Genomic DNA, 16357 nt, shown 5'->3' with positions numbered 1-16357 from the left:
CAGCAAAGAGCCCCCAGCATGGACGTAGCTCTACTGGTGTATCGATGTCTTACACAGTCTGTTTCTCTTTCCATATGGAAATAGCAGAGAGAGTATCCATAAATAACAAGAACCTTTCAATACCAATAAAACTTCACCAAAATGGGATGGATATTGTATAGCTTTCATCACTGCAAAATTACAAGGAGAAGGCCTGCAGGAGTAGTGAGGCAAATGCAGGCATAGCTGGGAACCATAGACAAGCTTTTGGCATAAAACCCTTCTTCAGACCTGAAACGTATGAAATAGATTTTTCAGAGAGTAATTAGATATGTAGGAGTCAGACCAGCCCTGAAGGTAAAGGCAACTGATTCCCACAAAGAAGGGATGTTAGTGGAAAGGCAGGAGGAGAGAAAGAAAGGTTAAAAAACCAGCAGCTTTGCACACAAACCAGCCTCTTAACAGGGCTTCGTAGGAGTGTAGGAAGAGTTCCCACTAGGCTGGGCCACCCGCTCCCTTTTTTGTCCTGTATTTCTCATTGTCTATATTTTGGTCATATCCGCACATCATTTTGTTCTGCTGTCTTTCCATGCCACGTTACTCCTCGCTCTCACAGTCCCATGAGTGTTGCAAGTCCTAGCAAGCAGATGTATTCATTAACTTCAGCTACAACCTAGCAACATCTCACTTCTCAATTATTTTGTCAGGAACGACTAAGCAATGCAAAATAATGTAATCATCATTCTGACAATAGGAGTTGACTGGCAACCACTAGAAGCCCTCCACGGGAAGAAAGAGTTTTATTTGGGAGAATTCAAAAGCAGGTAATATTCCACTAAATCACAACAGTAAGCCAAAAAGTGTAAATAAGAAGCTGGGAACTACTTGGGTAAGAGAACAAACTGACTTGGCAGCAGCCCTGAGAAGAATGCCTGATCCAACTCCTCAGCCAGGAAGCGCATACAATCGATACCAAAGCAGGTACGACGCACTAAGAAACCGCAGCAGAATACACTCTGAAATTATTGGTTCACTCATCGTTTAATTTCAGAGGAATCAAAACTGCGAGCCAAGGCTCAGGATCCTGTCATCTAGCAGCGCTCGTGCACACTTTACAAATGCTACGGCCTAAGTGCTGAGCTCAGTGACAGCTTGGGACAGCCTGCTTAAATAAACGCCCACAGGGACATCAGCTTACGTGGTACAATGAGGAGGGATAAAATTTGGAATGAAAAAGATAAGCTAAAGACAGCAGTAATTAAGTTAAAGATGCGTATCTGTGCATGGAATCAGATCATCAGATTAGATCGAGCAGGTTTTCCTTGGGGATTGCTGGAAAAGCACTTACAGAAATTCAGTTGCGTTTTTCAAATTTTTATGCATAGGGGCGTCCTTATGGTGTCCCTTGGTTTGGGGCTCGGCCTGGAAAAATAAAACACCACAAAAGAGAGCGGATCTCAGAAGAAGGCAGCGAGTTCAGGTGTGTGTTATCAGTACGGAGCTGAGGGGATGGGGTTACGGGGAGGCCCGCGCTGGGGCATGGCGGCGGGCTGGGACCCGCAGCCGGCTCTTCATCGGTTTCTCCCAATTCATCCCCGCAGCCGAGGCCACGGTTGCGGGACACCCGCCACCTCCGACGAAAAGGCCGAGGAAAACCGGGGAAAACCCCAACCCTGCCGGGGTACCCCCCCGCTTTAAACACGGCCGGGCCCTGCGCCGCCGCGACACCCCTCCCCGCCCTCAGCCGCCGCCGCTCGCAGCGCCCCCTGCCGCGCGCCGCCGGCATCGCAGGCCACGGCAATGGCGGCCCCCACGGCCCACGCGTGAGCCCTTCCGCCGACCGCCGCTGCCGTGAGTGGGGAGGGGCAGCCGAGCCCGGGACGCGGTTACGGCCGTTTGGGCGGGGCCCCGCCGCCCCCTCCCCGCGAGCGGCGCGGCACCCGAGTGACGCCCCCCCCGTCCGTCCGTCCGCCGGCGGGCTCGGCGCTGCACAAAATGGCGGCCGCCGCGACGGAGGGGGCTGTGGGGCAGTCGGGGCCCCGCGGGAGGCGGGATGGGGGCGCGGGGGTGGGTTTGCACCGGGGGAGATCCCACAGGGCTGCGGCGGCTCTGTGAAGGGGACAGCGGCTGCGGAGAGCAGCGGGCGCTCGCAAAGGCGGTGTGTGAAAACAGAGGCACTAACCGGGTGGCACCGCGGTGAGGGAAGGTGTGCACGAGGTGGCCGCAGGCCTGCTAAGCGAGGAGTCTTGGGCCCGTAAGAGGAACCAGTGCAGTAATTACACACACATCATCTCGCAGTGCCATTACCAGGACCGTGTTAACTGTAATTGCACTTTAAATGCACCTCACGCGCTTCTAGAAGTGGGATGTGAGGTAAATTTATCTAGCAAGCTACAAACAAAGCCTGATACACAGAAAATAATTCAAGCGGCTGTAAAGACATGCTCCTTTAACGCTGGTTTCACCCACTTAAACATCATTTCCAGAGACGGCGCTGCCCAAGGGAGCACCTCATGTCCCACGCAGGTGGGTTTGAGGTGGAGGAGGCATGGGGTGCCAGCGTTGCTGCCCCATGGCCCAGGGGCACAGAGGGCAGATAACATCCCTTGGGCTGAGATGCAGTTTAAAACGGGCAAAGGCCCGCAGTACTCTGCACTGTGGAAAACCCAGTGGCAGAAGCACAGCTGGCAGAAATTTGAAGAAGCAGGGCAAGCGGAAGGCAAGTCAGTTGCAGTAACTCATCCACGTAGTAAGAAAAGTACAGTCAGATTTGCTTCATCATTCAGGTACAACCTGAGAAGTGATCAAGTTGTCTGGAGCATGTTTAATATTCTGACACCACAAAAAAAAAAAAAGGAATAGCTATGTTTCTTTCTCTAAGAATTGAAACTCTCCAGTTTAGGACTACTCTCATCACTAAACCAGACAAGGTTTCCCCTGTCCCTTCTTATTGGTGAGGCTAGTTCCTCCTGCCTGCCAGCCTAGTTGGTTTTGACTCAAATCAATTACTTTCTGCTGATTGACATGAACTCTTAAAGTGCAAGAAGGGAGCATGTAGCATGAGGTATAAGCCTGCTTCTTCAGTTTTTGATAAACTGAAGTGTTGAAACAAAAAAAAAAAGCCTCCCCCCTTAGGCCAGCCTCCCAGGCTGCAGCAATAGCAGGCTGTGACAGCAAGATGGCCCTGTTCCACTGCCCAGCTGTACATCGTGCTGTACCTCTCCTACCAGGTTTAGAGATCAGCTGGCTTTTTGGGAGTTGGTTTTCCAGTGCATTACAGCTTTCCGGACATGGCATACACTGCAGCTGCACAGACCAGCAGAAGGGAGGGAAAAGGGGCATGAACACCCCTTCCAGCAGCAACTCACAGCTGCACTTAAATGCAGTGTTAAGCTGCACCTACTCTTTGAGTCTAAGCTTTGACTCAAGTATGAGCAGTAAACTGCTGTTTCGTATCTCGTGCAGTAGCCCGTGTTAAGGGTTCTCAAACTTGACTGGGGGTGTGGTAGAGAAAGATGCGTGCATGTTGACAGATAACAACATACTGCCTTTCTGGCAGCTTAGTGCCTGGAGATCATTTTCTCTTAGTTCAGACTTGACAAGAATTGCTGCCTTCACTATCTCAACATAATTTAAGGTACTGAAATATCCAAAATCAGCCAAATTCCATTAAACACAAAGTGCAAAGAAAAGTTATCTTAAACAAGCAATGCAGCAATTTTAAAGTTGTTGCATTTATTCCCCTGAGGGAGAAAGGATTCTCATCAAGAGAGGGGTGAAGAGGTTAGTCAAACTTCATGTGTCATTTTTTCGTTAGATGAGCTTTAATTTAGACTACTGTAAATTGAATGAAAAAACATGGAGAATGGAGATAAGGAGCTTTTGGGATTAAAAAAAAAATAAACCCCAAACCCTTCATTACTATCTTACAGCTTTTTCTAAGTAGTACTTTGCTGTTGCAGTTCTGAAATTAATGAAGTGTGCATGGATTATCGCTGCACGTATTTTACTTCAAAGCTGTTTATTCCCCAGAAGTCAGAGGCTTTGCATGTTTGTTAACTATAGTACTTTCCAGGCCACTTTTCTAATACAAACTTCTGGGTTTTGACTCAATGCCAGAGGAGCAAAAGGAGCAAAATAACATCCTTACCTTTGCAGCTGTGACCACAACATAAAACCGAGCGGGAGGAAGAGCTGATGCTGGGGGTTGTTTTCACTACACTTAAGGCGCCTTAAGTGTTGGAGCTTACACAAAGAGACAGGCCCACTCGTGCCTCCCTAGCAACGTGGCTATTAGGGCACTTGACCTTTCTTTTCTACATGCCACAGTTTAGCCAGCACAGGTGAATGCAACTTATCTGTTAAACAACATAATTCCATGCGAGCACTGTTATTGCACAGCAGTTTCTCTTATTTGCCTGTACTACCTTACCTAGTCTGCAGCACAGCCCTCAGAGCAGCTCTGAGGATGATTTGGTGGCAGCCCAACTTGTGGTTGTTCTGAGAATTAGGAGGGAGCTCTAGATAGAGATCTGAAGGCCCCATCAGCTCTAACCTACTTCTGTGCAGACACCTCACCACTTGTCCAACTCCCGACTGTACAAGTGCCACAGAAACAGAAGTCAACAACTGATGCGCGTGAACACTTGAATGCTTGCATATTCAGGCGAGGGGGAGGGGAAAAAATGGACTTAGCTGGATTTTTCTATTTGTCTATAATACTGTTAGTGACTCAGTCTACAGTTTTGAGCTATGATTTTGCGTAACTGAGGAGGTTGCAGAAAAAGGCTGTATTGTTTCTCAGTTTCTGGAAGTACGCAACAGTTACACGACCATAAAGCTAGTGTGGGAGCTAACCTCTTGAAGATGCAGTCTTACTTTTTTCTACTCAGCATATCATAAGGAATAGAAACCATTTGACAGTGTACTTCTGAAAAGTTACCTGATACACAAGAAAACTTGACATTTTACTAACACAGTGCCAGTTGTCAGTTCAGCATTGCTCCTTAGTCTTTTCACTGTTGTGAGCAACTTGAAAAGCATCACCAGCTACTTACATGACATTTGCTTTTAAGCGTGTTTCAGGGGTGCTTTCTGGTATTAGAGTGTCTTTAGTTAAGTGATAGAATACATTCATCTGGTGGGGGGGTGGTGGTGGTTTTTAGTTTAACTGCACAGCAGTAATAACAGTTGTATTTAAGACACACACACACCCTTCCCACAAGGCAGAGTAATTTGCTTTTCTTGGTATTTCCATATTTTCATTAAGAGATTGCACAGCATACCACCAGCTAAAATACATAGTCCCTGTTTCCAGAGCTGTCTCAGAGTACTGTGCATGTCATCAGTAAAGAGCCGATAATTTGGAGGGGTTTGCCCTACCTTTCTCACCCCTCACTACACCAAATAAAAAATAATTCCTGCTATTAATTTGATCACTACAGTAAACATAGTAAGCCCAATTATCCATTACCTAAAAATGGATTCTGCCATCATGTTATTAGCCCTCTCATAGATCAAACTGGAGGCACATGAATAGGGAATGTTTTCCTTTTTCATATCTGTAGCTGTATCTGCTTTGAAGAATGGCTTTGTAAGCTTCTCCCATTAACTAACAAAGAGATAGAAATCTTCCACATCCCTGTGTGCCTTCTCCAGATGCGGATTAACTTCGTTAATGGCAGCAGTAATCTCCCAGTCTGTCTGGCAGGTGTTGATCTATGCTTCAGCACTAGCATAGATTCTCACTTTGATAATGTTAAATGAGTTAGAGTCAAGAGTGTGCTTTTGAAGCAGACTGTCTCTATGTACTGCACTGTGACTTCAAGTTTTCAGACGGACCACCAGAAGCTGCACCATGGGAGAACCAAACACCCTCCACAACCCATAGGTGGGAAAGTCCATGACAGCAGGCAAGAGCTAGTCTAAACAAACTGTACACACAAAACCCACATAGTGGGAACACAGCCCTCAGCATCAGGTATTTTGATTTACAGACCTGTACTTATTCCTGATGCACATGTAGCCAACAGTGATTATAAGATAGATCGGTCGAGCATTAAAATAATTAGAAATTGATGTATTGAACTCCCCCAGAAGGAAGACCCATAAGGAACAGGAATGTCCATAGGGAAGTTTGATCCAACAGAAGTCTAACACAGTTACAAAGACCTCAGACCAGTGCTTTCCAATCTTTTAGCACTCTACAAGAGTCTGTACAACTGGTTGGATGGTGTTGATGAACACCACAAATTGAAGGTGTAAACACAGGGTGGTACACCGAGATCTGGACTACTTGGAAAAAACATGCTCATCTGACCAACATTCATTTTAATGTAACATGAAAAACCATTCACCGAGGCTGGGAAATGTATATAGGGTACTTGGGAGGTAAGAGAAAATAAGAAGATACTCAGAATGCAGAGACATTTGTAGCTACAGTGTGAATAGACTGCCTAACAAGAGTTCCCTTTGTCAGGTTGTAAGTAGAAGGAATACAAGTCTTGCCAGAGACACAAATCAACAGTAAGGGATTTGTGTCCTGTTCATGGCATAAGGGAACCATGAAAGTAGCATTAACATTAAAACCAGGCACAGAAACTTAAGTTGAAAGATTAGAGAGCTGCAAGAACCTACTCTGGAAAGCATGCCAGGTCAAAGTGATTAGGCTTGATTAGATGCACTTAGAGGCAATTCAGATGCTTTCCTTATAGATGTGGGTTTTTAGAGATTGCTGCTGGGCTGCTCTTCAGCCTACTGGGGAAAAGAGTATAAGCCAGTAGGAGAAAGCCGGAGCTAGCCAGGTAAAAAGTCAAAGATAATGTAGACGGACACACAGTGAGGAGAACAAGCCATGAAATACCTTATTTAGCAGCACTGTGTTTTTTCTGAAATCTTAAAATGAGGAACAGTATTGTCTTAAGAAGTCCTTCAGGTCTTGTCAGCTCAGTGCACACATCAGTAAGTAAAGGTCTGACGTCTATACAGCCTTGCATACTCTGATCTCCTGTATCATTTTCTTCCAGCCCCTCCATAAAATTAGACCTCTCGAAAACACATAGCAAGCATCATTTCAGTGGCTTTCCCCGAAAGCAGCCTTGCCAAGCAGTAGACAATCATTTTTCCTCTATGCTGCCTGCCTACCATTATCTCCAGCCATAATAAAGGCAGACTCTAAAGAAACATTTACTGTGTTTGATGGGACTGGTTGTCCAGTAAGTATGTTATTAATGAGCATTCAGAGGAAGGAGACACAGCCTGTCTAAACAAGTGACATGACACTGTTTTCACATGACTTCAAGTATCAGGCATTTAATTTTTATTCAATAAAAGCTTTAGGCTTGAATTTTTGCCTCGGCCCCTTAGCATTGTCTCTCCTTGGTATCCAGAGAGCTACAACATGATGTAGGTCATACACCAACCCATTTTGACTAGGGAGTTTAGATGGAAGAATGATGTTGCTTATTCCACTAGGACTGGAAAGCAGCTGTCAGCACTTAGAGCTACAGCATGAGCTGCTGCAAGAAGTTTATGAAAATCCTCCATTAAATAGAAAGCAGAGAACTGCATGTGAGTTATTAGAGCTGCAGCTATCTAAGCTTAATCCTGGCATCCAGGAACATTTCCTTGGGTTTTACTGGATATGTACATTTGTGGACACAGCTGTACAAGCACTGAGAGAGAAAACTAAAAGCCTACATGCTTCAGAGCCTGCAGTACAGTTAGAAAGATACAGCACACTAGCACAAGTGAAGAGGAAAAGTTGCTATGTGTAACTTTATCATTACATTGGATCTAGGCCATTGCATAGACACAAAGCTGCTTTAGAAGTGCTGGTTTGCTGTAGTACAACATTTCTACATGTAACATAGTTGGAAAGCCTACCTTAAGAGATGGGTTACAATAAATAGTACCTCCAAGATTCCTTGTGCTGTATAGGAGTACATTAAGAGATACTCAGTGGAAGCCATCACACACCACTTGGAAAAAGGCAAGTAATAGCTTACCAAGAGCCCCATATGCACCAAATAACAGGCTTCAATCCTTTTAAAAAAGTAAAAATACATCAAAACTTGCATCCTAGCACATTTTTGCTTAGTTTCCTACCTAAAGTAGCTGTAGACTCCTGCTGTAAAATGACTCCTCTTCATACTAGAAGCTCCCAGGTACCTTCTCTCAAATTTTGATGCCTATCACCTGCTACTCTTTATAGCCTTTCCTCCTTCGAGCCTCCCAGGTGCAAAGTTTCCAGCTGAAAAGTGTGCTCTTTAACTCTGCCTTACCCAGAAGTGGTGAAGAGCATGTTTATCCTGCTAGGTATGGAGGACTACTTCTGAAAAGACAAGGTGTCTGAATTTCTGTTACTTCCTTTTTTTTCCAGTCAGGAATGAATTACAAATTCCACAGGCTTCTGAGTAAATGAATTGAACTCCAGGGGTGTACATGAGTTACAACCACTGTGAAAGACAGGGTGTTCTCTTCCCATCTTTATTACAAAATCTACAGTGATCTCCACATTGCTTCCATTTAACTGGAGTTTTGCTACCAATTTAAATAGGTAGCTCAGGTCCAAATTAATTAACAGAATGGAAAGATTTACTCCAAAGGTGGGATGTAGTAGAAAGGTGATTAGAAGCTGAGCAGTTGCTTTTTACATGGTGAGCATGCCCTAGCTTGATGAGGTTATTTCCTGAACCTAAACTGTAAACAAGCAACCATGCAAAGTCGCAAACCTGTGTATGCGATGCTGGATGCATCTCGTGGAAATCATGTCAAAAGCTAACAATCTGCACCTCAGTGAAGCTGGTGAAACATTTTCCGTGTACTTGACTGGAGCCAGGATTTTGCTGTAGGCGCTTACTCTCTGACTTTGCAGGAGTTAATGCACATTGCACAGTAAATTCCTCTGTAAGCTGTTTCAGCTCCTCTCCTCCCCAGTTCTCCCTTTTCCTTTAGGATAACTGAGTTTTAAAATGCTTTCCTAAACCTTCTTCATCTCCATTCCCCTTTTTAAATGAGAAACTGAATAGATATCCTTCCAAGCATTCCGGCTTGAGCAACATCATTGGCATCACTTTTACACTGTATTAGTCATAATGCACGCTAGTATGATGTCTTCCATCAGAATTTCAAAGTACTTAACAAATATTAATTACGTATTGCATCTCTGTGAGGTATGTAAGTAATTCATTTTATAAGCCAACGCCATATGAAAGAGAGAGAAGGGTGGATTCTCACATTAGTGCATAGCCTCTTACTGGTTTACGGTTATTTTCTTCACGGGTGTCTAGACCTGAAGTAAGTTCCTTATGGGGTTTTTGTAATGGCCACACTCACAGGAGCATTTGTGAAGCTGAGTTGCAAGACACCTCTCATATTTCCATTATGTGAAAGCATGTCCTCTCAAATTCCTGGTAAAATGAAGTTATGGTAAATCAAGTCAGTAGAGAAGACAGGTGAAGAAGTTGAGACTTGAGCTCCAGCCCTGCCTTCAGTTCATCAGAACAGGCGTTCCTAAACTTCTGTTGTCCTATGTTTGCTTTTCTACAGGTAGCGAAGGACTTTCTGGACGTTGCAGGCTTCCTTTTCCCAGACACATGTACTCTTTCCGCCTGGAAATCACATTTAGGCAGATTTTGAGGAGTTTATAAATTTGTCTGGGCTTTCCAGATGTCTGGTAGCTGTAGGGAGCAGACACTTCTGAACTAGTTGCTGCATGTCTGGAAACTCTGGACATTAACACTGTGAGCATCCACTGCAGTTACAGAACATGAAGCAGCCTAGCAGGAGCAGCTCTCTGTGTGTGTGCTGTGCTGCCCAACCATGCATAGTGAGTGCAAAACTCTTCAGAAACGGCAGACTTGATGTAGTCATATTGTGCAGCTACTAAGACACTGTGCCATCAGCCCCATGCTTTCCTGGAGGAACTAAGCGGTTGTTTGCATGTAGATGATACATCCCCTGGTTCCTGGGTGTGCTGCAGCTGCTGCATATGCACATGCTTATTTCTACCCATGAAATCCTCTGCAAACATAGGGGATTTCTACTCCTCTAGTTTGCATCCTTATATCCACACTCCTCCACAGCAACAATTAACAGGACCCACACTTGTTCCACTTCTCCCTTCAATTCCCCCTTTCCTTCTAATGACAAGTCCTTGCACTAAGACAGTGCTTCTACAAGACACCCTGCAACAATTTCACAGTTTGCTACCTCGAGAAGAGAGAGGTGGCAGACCCCAGTCCTTCGTCCTCCCAGCAGTCCTTGCTCTTGGTCATCCTGCTGCCTACCTTGCGCTGGTTCTGGCATGTGTTGGATCCCTCTATTAGCCGTTTTGACCTATTAGCCTGGAAGAAAAATATCATAAAGGTGGATAGCTTTCTCTGGAATAGTGAGGTAAATCAGCTGACGAAATGACAGATGTAAGGTAAAGGATCAGAGGAGTACCCGAGCTGCTGCAAGTGCAGCTGGGAGGCTGGGAGATTGAGAGACTTGACATCGCACTTTTGCAACAGTGACTTGTTAGATCAGCTTAGCTGCCTGTGAAGCAGTAGTTTGATTTCTTTCTTTCTTTTACAGAACAGAGGCCCTACTTTGCCTCTCTTTCTCTCCCCCTTGTCATTTATAGCTATGTCATTTAGTCTGGGGAAGTTTGGGTGGAGTCAGTTTTTGTCACACCACCACACAGAATCATATTTTTGGAAGGGTTATCAAGGATATTCTACGTCATGGTCTTACAGGCAATTGCATGTAAACTTTCTTTAACGTGCTTCTGTGGCCTCAAAACAGTTGGGTTATTTGTTTTTCCCCAGCTGTTCATACGTTGGAGGCTAAAAGCATTGCTATCATCATGTTCAGAAACCTCTATGCTTTTTAAACATGCTTATTCTGATTCTAAGGTATCCTCAAAAAAAGCTTCAAATCCCTTGTCTTGCTCCTTTGAACTAGTTTCGAAATTGTACCTAAAGCTAAATACAGCTCCCATATTGTGTGGAAACTGCTTTGAAATTAAACAGAAATTTGAGAAGCTTCTGTTGGCTGCCTCAGAGAGTGTCAGGCACATGATATATTCCTCCCAACCCCCTGGAAACTTAATAAATAATAATAAAAAATCATCAGGTTTTTCCCTACTGCATAACATCCAGCTAGATTTGAGCTGGAAAAGCAGACAATGAAAACGCGATGAAATTCTGATTATTCCTTCAGTATTGTTTGAGAAATGGTGGAAGACTTCAGTGCATTAATGAAGCAATTTAGACATCCGTCTGCCACAGTGGTGAAGTGCAGAAGATCAAAAGAACATTCTCATCTGCTTGACACACACACACAGTGTTCGTTCATTAATGGCATACTTTTAGCGTAGGTTATAACTGTACACATCGTAGAACAAAGCAGTGCCATGAAGTCCCCTGTCTGTAGGGAACAGAGGGAGCAGAAAAAAAAAGTCTAGTTGATTAAAGCATTCTCAGTGGCTGAGAACATCACTAACTCTGACACAGTTGGCTGTGAACTTTGAAAGGGTGGGAAGAATAACTGCGCACCACCGTCTTCGTTTGATTGTATTGTGCAGAATTAATCCCCCACTGATAAAATAATTCCTGACAAAAGGCGTTCTAGCTTTCAGAAGTTGTGCATTCAAAGCATACACAGTGGGTGTGTGTTGAAGTATCAGTGCTCTGTAAAATATGCACAAATTAGTGGTTTGGGGCTGCCCATCTGTTTTGGTGACAGAAAGTTAGCTCTAAGTATACGTATTTTAAACTAAACATGACCTGTTTCAGGTTCTGAAGAAGAAAGAGGGTACATCCTTTCCTGACAGAGGAAAGTGACAAAACACATTGTGTTTGTCCTGATATTCCGGAGGGGTCTCTCGAAAGACCTAAACTTCAGCTGGAAAGCAGAAAGCTTTTTGGTTTTGCATTTTTAGAAAATAAATTTCCTCACCTCCTGTTTAGGAAAATCCCAGCTGTAACGAGGCTAACTGGGCAGATTCCAGATCAAATTAGTTCCTGGCACGGTGGTGTTGACTTAGTGGCGGTGCACCAGGAACGAATCTGGCCCTTTCTCTCTGTGAAAGCGAAAGTGAGTTAGCCAGTTGTTTCAGAAGCACGCAGAGTAATACGCCTTTGGATTGTACACAGCTAATCCTCTTTATACTTTGCTGACTGTAACCTGCTTAGTCTTACATGAAATGTATTCGCCATCTTTTCGTGAGCCTGATCCAAAGCCTGTTGAAGTCAGTGGGAAAAGTCCAGATTTTTTTCTGTAGTTTTGGAGCCGACTCTATATGAACCGCTGGTCTAGCACTGAGTCTTCTAGTTGAAAGACAAGGAAAATAAGCAGCACCAAACCGCATTGGACTCAGTGCTGTATTAAAGATATAAATGAAAGTAATGTGAAACTTGTAAAACCAGACTGGACAAAACACTCTGAAACATGCTGCAGGGAGCAGTCGAGTGCTAGCAGGGGAATGAGTTAGCTATTTAATGATTTCTTTTCCATAGCTTTTACTTTTCCACATATTCTGTAATGTAACAGTACTTTTTTTTCCCTTAGGCAAATAGCTGCCAGACAGCAGCACTGGAATGAGAACATATGTAGTGTTTGCTTTTATCTTACATTACAAAAGAAGTATGAATACCTTGTGTTATTCCAAGTATAAAATTACAGGTGTCAAATCATTTGGTGCTTTAAGTGCTGCGCCAGAAAAGTAATCCAGTAAAAATAGCTATGTCCTGTCAAAGCTGAGCAGTTAGTATTGTTATTACAATTCCTTACTTGCATGGCTGTAGCAGCGTAAGAAGGCACAAAACAAGTGTAAGAGCCTAGCGAGAAACTTGCCTGGAATCACCCACAGCATAAGGATGGAAACCAGATGAACCTAAGGGCCCAAAGTAAGAATGTGCCTCGTCTGCTTTACAGTTGGTTTGAACTTTAAAAATGTTGTTGAGCAGAAGCTGTTTAACACCTTAGGGGGTGATTCTTACCCAGAGATCCCAAAGAATTAAAGCAAAGGGTGATTTGTGCTTGGTTCTAGATAAGTATGTGGTCAACCCTCTATCCTAAGGAGCGTACCATTTAAAAAGTAGAAAAATATTTAGCTGGAAAGGTGAAAGAATTTTTTCATCTCCATGTTACAGGTGAGAGTGCAAAACAGAGATCAAGATGGCTTGGCTGGGTTAGAGCGGCTGCGGTGCATGTGGCAGAGAACCCCAGCTGCTGTCAAGTGGTCTACAAGCAAGGCCATCCTTACCGAGCTGAGTAAGCCTTGAGGAAGAAGCTTGCTGTGGACCTGAACTAAGGCAGGAGGTACGAGAACAGGACATAGCAGAGCACAACACAGGTTTTTGGTACATGAATTTCTCCTCAATAGAGCATGAAGAGCCACACACTTTGTGCAGCTCCTGGAAATTAATACTTCTATTGTCTGTTCCACAAAAGCTGGGTCTGAAGAAAATCTATTTAGTAGATTATTTCCCTAAAGGGGTCAGAAGACTCACTGCATTTAATACTTTTTCCAGGCCTCCAGAGCTGCAGTGAAACCTGGACAGAGACAGCCTGGTTTGCTAAACTGGGGACACGCTGCTTCTGTCAGTATAGATGTTAAGAAGCTTATTAAAGGACATAGCAGCTGAAAAGTGAATCTTTAATCCCTGTCAAATCCCTTAAGTTTATGATCAGTGTAAAGCAGTTCATGTAAAAAAGAAACTGTTACTCATCAATTCATGTGTGTTTCCAGTTGAGATGTGTTTACTTGCATGGTGATAATCAGAACACATTTTACTTGTAATTTTCAGGATGAATTTTGGCTGCCTTAAAAAACACTCCCAAAAAAACAGCTTTCTTCCCCTACTTCTTGAAAACCATGAGAGTCATATTCATTGTCTGCACAGGTATTTTAAGTGGCACATAGGGTGTGGCGGGCTACATAGTATGCCACTGAACAGGAGGGCAAATCCTGATGCTGAGAGGCTGCAGTTGTGTTAAAAGGTCAGAAACAAGGGCATGTAGTGCACCAAAGCTTGCCTGTCCTGACAGAGATACCAATAAGGGGTTAACAGTCACAGATGTCGATTTACAGAAAAACTTTTAATTTGGTTGCTCTTTTTTTTCTTTGCAAACCACATGCTCATGCTGAATGTAAATATCTCATGCTGCAATGAGTAAGTCCATTTTAGGTTCCTTTTTCATAAAAGTTTCGTTCCTATTAATCTATGAAAAGACTCTGTACCAAAAAAACAGAACGAGCTATGAAGGATAAATCGGGTTTTTTTCGATTTCTGAAGAAAAGAACACTGCAGTAGGTCTGTCAGTCAGTAGATCAAAGGATGCATCTAGTGTGCTGTAACATGAGCTATTTGTTCAATAGTTAGCTCTAGTTAACTAACATGACTATTCATTCTAAAATAAGCACTCTGGCAATGTTTGCTCCCAGGCAAATACTTGTTCTGCTACACCTCTTTCTCAGCTCAGCTGCCTCTGATCCCCTTTGCAAGTGCCGAAGTTGTTAGCATTTGTAGTCATGAGAGTTAATTACTGCTCATTTTGTTCACTTTTCTGCATGGCCAAAAGCTTTTATGTCCTTTACATGGTTCAGGAGTGGAGAGACGAGCTTGCGTTAAGGGACTGTTGCTTATGCAATATATGATTAATAGCTGCCAAGAAGTGGTCTGCCACACGCGTACTGGCAGGTTGGTGGCTGTGCAGCTGCACTGCTAATTACATAGCTGGGCTGGTTGAGTGCCGTGCATCTGAAGGTGGAGATAGGCTCCAGGGCCCAGCAGGAGATCGAGGTTAGGTAAACTGGGCCACCTGAGAAGTGGTGGCTGGATGTGGCATCTGGGGACAGATGGGATGGATCTGCTGGGGGTGGAGGCTGGACATGTGGCAAATACAGCTACTAGCCGTGAGATGGGGCAGTGAGTAAGGAGCAGAGGAAAAAGCTAATAGCAAGCTAAAGCAATTTGTGTAGCAACCAGCTGTGCTCAGCATGGCCCTTTGGTGTTGGGCTGGACTCCCTTAGCTTTGGGAGTGGTTGTGGTAGCAGGAGAGGAGTATATATTACTGTTTAGCTTTCATACCAATCCAAGAAAACTAGGTTTATCTCCCAGCCCAAAAGAGTTGTCCCCACCAAAGCGGATATTCAAATACAGTGCTCTTTAGAGGTTGTGGCCTGCAGTAGCAGGAAGCTCAGTAGAGACCAGATGCTTTTAGCATCTCTAATCTCTGGGGTTTTTTACTTGAATTATGTTTTTCCTTTTCAGTTAAATAAACCATAGCGAAAAGCCTTTCACTGTGTGCTCAGATATTCTCAACTGCTTTTGTTTCCAAGAGTGACTTTACTGAGGGCAGCGATGCAGTCTCAGAACAGAGTTCTTACGTGTCCCAGTTACAGATTTACTTCCCATGCTGCTGACAGCTTGATTTGTGAAAGAAAAAAAGGACAAAATAGCAAAACAAAACTCAATCCAGAGCCTGTGCAAGAGAGAAAAACACAGACTTGCTGTGCTACAGAGGAAGTGCCAAACACAAATAACATTTCAAAGGAGGAAAGCTTCTAGTCTTCATGTACATGATAAAAATCCTTTTACAAGAATAAGTCACATAACTGTAACTATTTTTAAGCTTTAAAAGTTTCCTGTTTAATACCTGTGGGATAAGTCTGTGCAGCTAGCTGGAGGCCAATTTTAACCTTGGACCATTGAAATCTATTGACCTGTGGTTCGGTACAGAGCTGGCCATTGTTTTTTTTCCTGCTTTGAAATAAGGGATATCTGGGAAACCTCTACCACCACCCCCCAAAAAAAAAAATATCACATGACTGACTGTGTTTCACTTAGCTGCCTAGTTTTGCAAAGTAGCCAGATAGTGAGGGGAGAATGTTGCTTAATTAAGCAGATGTCAGAAACTCACCATGATGCTTTTATACTGAATATGGTAGATACTAAGAGAGCATTAAGTGCATGTATAATTCTAGAGCTGTTTCATTCTGGCTTGAGACTAAGCAGCAGTTGTGTAAAGAGAAGGCTGAACTGGGGTGTTCTGCTGTTGAACAAACAATTTTATTTCTAAAGCAAAGTCTCATGGCAATGCACTGCAGGGCTTATGATTCATAAAGCCGGTCGTGTGCTGAAGGGAGCTGCGTCTTGATTTGCTGCTTTGAAAAACAGGAGTTTGCTAATAAATGCATTCTTCAGAATTACAGCCCAGCACATTCTTAAAAGTGGAGTTCATGGCTTTGTCTTGAACAGTAGCCTCCTATGATTATTGCATACTGTGTTTTTATGATAGGTGAGACAGCTTCCTCCTGGCCACTTCTTTATGTCACCATTACATGGAGAAAAAGAATTGGATGACCCAGTCTAACAGGGGTAAAGCA

The 16357-nt window shown here is 43.8% G+C and overlaps 1 protein-coding gene across 2 annotated transcripts in view; it reads left to right on the top strand.

Moving 5' to 3' along the window:
- The first annotated feature begins 1780 nt into the window (after positions 1 to 1780).
- Positions 1781 to 16357, top strand: part of LOC104256492 (cytochrome c oxidase assembly factor 1 homolog) — a 52798-nt gene continuing 38221 nt past the window's right edge. The window contains exons 1-2 of one of the 2 annotated variants that reach the window (XM_059818923.1): positions 1781 to 1830; positions 13119 to 13287. The gene's annotated coding sequence lies outside the window, so the exon portion shown is untranslated. The remainder of the gene's footprint in view (positions 1831 to 13118; positions 13288 to 16357) is intronic. The other variant, XM_059818924.1, reaches the window with a different exon arrangement.

The sequence above is a fragment of the Gavia stellata genome, chromosome 6 (assembly GCF_030936135.1).
Source record: "Gavia stellata isolate bGavSte3 chromosome 6, bGavSte3.hap2, whole genome shotgun sequence".
Lineage (NCBI taxonomy): Eukaryota > Metazoa > Chordata > Aves > Gaviiformes > Gaviidae > Gavia > Gavia stellata.
The sequence above is the reverse complement of the archived record's forward strand: the minus strand, read 5'-3'. Positions and strand labels throughout refer to the sequence as shown.